The following is a 6,289-nucleotide window of genomic DNA, read 5'->3' as shown; positions in this document are numbered from 1 at the left end:
AGTTTATAAAACCTGAAATGTTCCTTCTCTGGAAGTGAGAGCTTTTCTTCAGTCTTCAGACAACAGACTAGAATCAAAGTGGTTGTTCACCTTGTGCCGTCATCAAAACAAGTTCTCCCATCACGCCGAGCACACTCCAGTCAGTCGGCACCCAACAACACACCTGAGACTGAAACTGAACGATCCTCCAAGTTGTTAAAACTCTCTGGAAACTGTGAATGACCCCCCCCCCCTTCACCCTTCACCAAGAGCAGAAACTTTCTCCTTTCTAAGAATCAATCCCCCTCCTGCCCACCATCTAATCTCTGTGTCTCTGCGGGACCGGAGCCCTCCAGACCAGAACCTGTCCTCCTTCAGCTCCTTTCAATTACCGCCCATGTGTGTGCACTTCTCTCGGAGAAGAGCCTTCAATTACAACACAAAGGCAGCGGAGACCCCCCCCCCCGGTCCGAGAGGTGAAGTCGAGCTGCTTCTCTTTGGTTTCGAGCCGAGAGGCTGTCGAAGATCCCCTCCATCGTTTTGGTTCTCCTGCTCCGTACCTTTAGACGTGAGGACTTGAGCTGTAACATCCCAGAGTTCAGTTTGTAGTTAAACTTCAAGTCCTCCTCTGGTTTGACACTTGTGGAGGGCTGTGATTATTCTTTCCCCTGCACTTCGGTCTGAGGGAGTTTTCCCTTTTATTTGCCAAATCCTCTTCTGCACGACACTAATAAACATACAAATGTTTATCAAGGTTGATAAAAGCTTAATTAATGTAGCTGTAGTAAGAGAAAAGAGAGTTTTCCATTTATCATGAGATGAATTATAAGTAAATGTCAAACGTGAAGCAGCAGAGGTGGAGAGATCAGTTTCCTGTAAAACTCCAGAACCACAGTTTGTAACTTGGACTCTGTGGAAGATATTAAAAACTCTGGAGTTCTCCTGTCAGACTTTAAAAAGACGTGAGACAACTTCTCTCACGTTCTGAGAAAAGCACCAAACCAGTAAACTGAACCTGGTGTGTGAAATTGGTGTTGTGGCTTTTAACTCATTTATAAAACATTAGTAAACAATTATCTAATTATCAAAAAGGGAAATATTCGCTATATTAACTTATAAATTGTACTTATTAAAAAGTCCTATTATTATAACGTGAAACCCGCCGTTCAAATATGTTAAATCCTACTTGAAACTATAACTATAACTTTAGAAAGTTCACTGAGGATGAAGATGACGATTCAAGTGGAAAACAAACGTTGCGTTAAAAATGAAAAGACTTGATTGCAACACTTAAACTGCTCATGGATCAGAAAACACAAACCTCTGAAAAACACAATGTGAAAGCTTCAGTTGTACTTTTTCATTTGTTTTGTTTGACTCGTCCCTTGTGTTTTTCAATCAGAGCAGAAAAACACACATTTATGTTCCTGTTCCCCGAGAAAAGCTTCTGTCGATTAATTTGTGTTTTCTTATTTAGTGGAGTGGAACAGACTCCAGCTCCCGCTGAATCAATCTCTGGTGGATTTGATGTTTCAATTTAGGAAAATTAAGTTTCAACTGTTTTTTGTTCTCATTTGAATACAGACAAGTTCTCTTGAATCTCATCTGCTGTTAAAGTTCAGAAGAACCGTCATTGAACATGTTCATAACCGTGATTTTGTCTTTGTCTGTTCATCTGTGATCATTTACACACACACACACACACACACACACACACACACACACACACACACACACACACACACACACACACACAGTTTAACCCTCACACTCCCTAAAGTTTACAAGAGCTTTATTCACAGACGTCTGGAAGAATGAATTGAAGAGCTTTTTGTAAATAGTTCCTGTACAAATATTTGTTTCCTTGTGTAGGAGGAGAGACTGATGGTTGGGTGGGGGGGGGGGGGGGGTGGGGGTGAGGGGATTCAATTAAAACATTTAGACCGGTAGACTCTACTTTTCTGAATCTGACTCTATTTTTCCTTTTCTAAAGCCTTGCTCTCCCAGTCGTTTTGTTGTTTTCGAGACGGAGCTTCACAAGAGACAGGAAAACTTCTTTGTACCCGTTTGCAGACGATGTCTTTCGTTACAATGTACATAATTTTAAAATAATAAAAATTGCTACTTTCAGTATTTCCTGCTCGTTCTATTTGCTCTGTGTTGTTGCTTATGATCCTTTCTGAGAATCTTCTGCTCTAAGGTTTAAATATCGTTTAGCTATATTGTTTGGCTGGAAAATACTTTTTCATTTACTTTCTTCAGATGATTGAAAAACATTTTTTTTGTTCTTCACAGACAAACTAAACTACAACGTGTTTGGTCATTGGGAAAAAAATATGTTGCACAATATTTGTTTTCTGCAAAAAAATATATTTAAAGTTTTCGACAAGGCTTCTCGAACATGTAAAATAAAACGTTACAGACAGAGCTTTGTCCAGAAGTCATTACAAACATCAGAAGAGTTTCACACTTTCATTGAGTCTTTAAAGGTCTCTTGGTCCCTCGCGTCCCATCGGAGCTCCTCTGGGGCTGCTCCTCCTGGGCCTCCTCCTCCTGCAGGGCCTCCTCCTCCTGGGCCTCCTCCTCCTGGGCCTCCTCCTGCAGGAGCTCGCTGAGGGTGCTGATGTAGATCTGCGCCATCTGCAGCGTCTCGGACTTGGACAGCTTCCGGTCGCTCTCCAGGTTCGGGATGACGCTCCGGAGCCGGTCGAAGGCAAAGTTCAACCCGAGCATCCTCCTCCTCTCCCGGGCGTTCGCAGCCAGCCGCCGCCTCCTCTGCGCCCGCTGCAGCGTGCACGAGTCCGGCTGCAGGAGGTGCAGCGTGCACGAGTCCGGCTGTAGGAGGTGCAGCGTGCACGAGTCCGGCTGCAGGAGGTGCAGCGTGCACGAGTCCGGCTGCAGGAGGTGCAGCGTGCACGAGTCCGGCTGCAGGAGGTGCAGCGTGCACGAGTCCGGCTGCAGGAGGTGCAGCGTGCACGAGTCCGGCTGCAGGAGGTGCAGCTCCACGCACGGAGACTCGCTGAGGTCACAGCCGCCTCTGGTGTAAGCGGCCGGGGACCCGGGGCAGGACCCGGACCCGGTGGACCCGATGCAGGACCCGGTGGACCCGATGCAGGACCCGGTGGACCCGATGCAGGACCCGGTGGACCCGATGCAGGACCCGGTGGACCCGATGCAGGACCCGGTGGACCCGATGCAGGACCCGGTGGACCCGATGCAGGACCCGGTGGACCCGGACGACCCGGACCCTCGCTCCGGATCCACCGGGATGAAAGGAGCAAACAGACTTTTACGCGGCGACATCACTCAAACTTTCCTCAGAAACTGAACTCGATCAGTTCACTGGGAACAAAGTTTCAAACTTTCTCCACTTTGGGTGCATTTATGGACAGGGCGTGTCCCGGGGGCGTGTCCCGGGGGCGTGTCCAGGGTCGTGTGCTGCCTAATGAACACAGCCAGCGCGCAGCGGGACGTCCATTAACCAAGTTCATCAAAAGAGGATTAGAAGCGTCTCAGTGCTGTGGAGCGGGACAGGGGGGGGGGGGGGGGGGGGAGAGATGGGAGGAAGGAGGGAGGGAAGGAGAGATGAGAGGGAGGAGGGAAGGAGAGATGAGAGGGAGGAAGGAAGGAAGGAGAGATGAGAGGAAGGAAGGAGGGATGAGAGGGAGGAAGGAAGGAGAGATGAGAGGAAGGAGGGATGGGAGGAGGGAAGAAGAGATGAGAGGAAGGAAGGTAGGAGAGATGAGAGGGAGGAAGGAAGGAGGGATGAGAGGAGAGATGAGAGGAAGGAAGGAAGGAGAGATGAGAGGAAGGAGGGAGGGAAGGAGAGATGAGAGGAAGGAAGGAGGGATGAGAGGAAGGAAGGAAGGAGGGACGGGAGGGAGGAAGGAAGGAAGGAGGGATGAGAGGAAGGAAGGAGGCATGAGAGGAAGGAAGGAAGGAAGGAGAGATGAGAGGGAGGAAGGAAGGAGAGATGAGAGGAAGGAAGGATGGGAGGAAGGAAGGAAGGAGGGATGAGAGGGAGGAAGGAGGGATGAGAGGGAGGAAGGAGGGATGAGAGGAAGGAAGGAGGGATGAGAGGAACCATGAGTGATGAAGATCCAGCCCTTAATGATGAAGATGAATTTGTTAAATCAAACTCGTGCGACAAAACAACAACACAGAGAAGCTGACGTCTGATTGGCTGACGGAAGGGAGGAAGGAAGGAAGGAGGGATGGAAGGAAGGAAGGAAGGAGGGATGACGTCTGATTGGCTGACGGTCGCCCGTTGTGCTGCTTGGTCACAGGTTCCAGACCAATCAGCTCAGAGGCTTTATCGTCTCCTGCAGAAACAACAGGTCATCGATGCATGAAGATCTTTATATTTCATCCCCTGCTGCTTATATTTATATATAAATATCAAGATGTATGATGAAGGAAGTAAAAAATAAGATTTTAAAAAGCAAGAAATAAAACATGAAGGCACATTCGTCTCCACTTTCCAGCTCATGCAGCACAAACTGATGTTATATGGTCAAAGGGAATGTGCACATAGTTGTAATCTGGTTCCTGAGCGTGGACTCTTCATGTCTGTGAGATCTGATCTGAGACCTTCACCTTCTCTTCTCTCCTCTCCTCCTCGTGTGAACAGGAAGGAGGAGGAGCATCTTCAGTTCTGTCTTGGACGTGTTTGTGTCTCGTACGTCTCGTTGTGTCTCGTACGTCTCGTCAGCTCAGCACTGATACTTGTTTTTAATCAGTGGTGTATAAAGTACTTGAAAGCCATACTTGAGTAAAAGTACAGATATCTTACCTGAAAGTGACTTTGGTAAAAGTAAAAGTCACCCGTCAGAAAATGACTTGAGTAAAAGTCTTAAAGTAGCTCATATTAAAAGTACTTAAGTATCAAAAGTATCTGGTGTTGAAATGTACTTAAGTATCAAAAGTAAAAGTACAAGTACCAAAATTAAAAATGCAAAGTGCTTTTTATAGTAGGCCTATACAGACACAAAACAACCCAAAATGTTTCTCCTCAAGATTTATCTCAACTGACTGAAAAATTATAACAACAATATGAATATAATGTATATAATGTATCATTTTACCAATTTTGAACCCTAGATGCTGAGATTCAAATAGTAATGAACGAGTGCATCTGAACTTCTAGAGACAACAAAGAATCAACTATAAACAGTTTTCAGAATGAAAGATGTAGAAAGTATTGATATCTGTTCTCAAATGTAACGAGTAAAAGTAAAAAGTTGTCAGGGAAATAAATACTCAAGTAAAGTACAGATATGTAAAAAATCTACTTAAGTACAGTAACAAAGTATTTCTACTTCATTACTTTCCACCACTGTTTTTAAGGTTAAGTCAAAGCGCTGCGGCTCCCTGAGGTTGAACCCAGACGATGAGTGACAGACCCTGGCAGCCTGGAGTCCTGTGGACAGACTCTGATGGGATTAGGCAGCGTGTCCTGAGCGCCGTGTGCCAGCACGCCGCCGGGCCGGGCCTTTACAGACCGCTCCGCGTGGCTCGCTGCCACGCTGGGACACACAGGAGCAGAATAGACTCCTTATGGCCGGGAGGACCCTCGCTGTCCCAGGCTTCTTTTCATCCTCCGATCCGGAGCACGTGGGGAGGTTTGGCTTCGCGGCTCAGACGACAGTTGTTGGCACGCTCCGCTTTATTAAACCCAATGAAGGGATGAGAGGGAGGGAGGAGGGAGGGATGGGAGGAAGGAAGGAAGGAAGGAGGGATGAGAGGAAGGAAGGAGGGAGGGATGAGAGGGAGGTAGGAAGGAAGGATGGGAGGAAGGAAGGAGGGAGGGATGAGAGGGAGGAATGTAGGAAGCATGAGAGGGAGGAAGGAGGGATGAGAGGAAGGAAGGAAGGAAGGATGAGAGGGAGGGAGGTAGGAAGGAAGGAGGGATGAGAGGAAGGAAGGAGGGAGGGATGAGAGGGAGGTAGGAAGGAAGGATGGGAGGAAGGAAGGAGGGAGGGATGAGAGGGAGGAATGTAGGAAGCATGAGAGGGAGGAAGGAGGGATGAGAGGAAGGAAGGAAGGAAGGATGAGAGGGAGGGAGGAAGGAGAGATGAGAGGGAGGAAGGAAGGAAGGAAGGAGGGATGAGAGGGAGGAATGAGGGATGAGAGGGAGGGAGGAAGGAGAGATGGGAGGAAGGAAGGAAGGAAGCATGAGATTCAGGAAGGAGAGATGAGAGGGAGGGAGGAAGGAGAGATGAGAGGGAGGAAGGAAGGAAGGAAGGAGGGATGAGAGGGAGGAAGGAGGGATGAGAGGGAGGGAGGAGGGAGGGATGGGAGGAAGGAAGGA

The sequence above is a fragment of the Limanda limanda genome, chromosome 21 (genome assembly GCF_963576545.1).
Source record: "Limanda limanda chromosome 21, fLimLim1.1, whole genome shotgun sequence".
In the NCBI taxonomy this organism is placed as follows: domain Eukaryota; kingdom Metazoa; phylum Chordata; class Actinopteri; order Pleuronectiformes; family Pleuronectidae; genus Limanda; species Limanda limanda.
Note: the sequence above shows the minus strand (reverse complement) of the source record.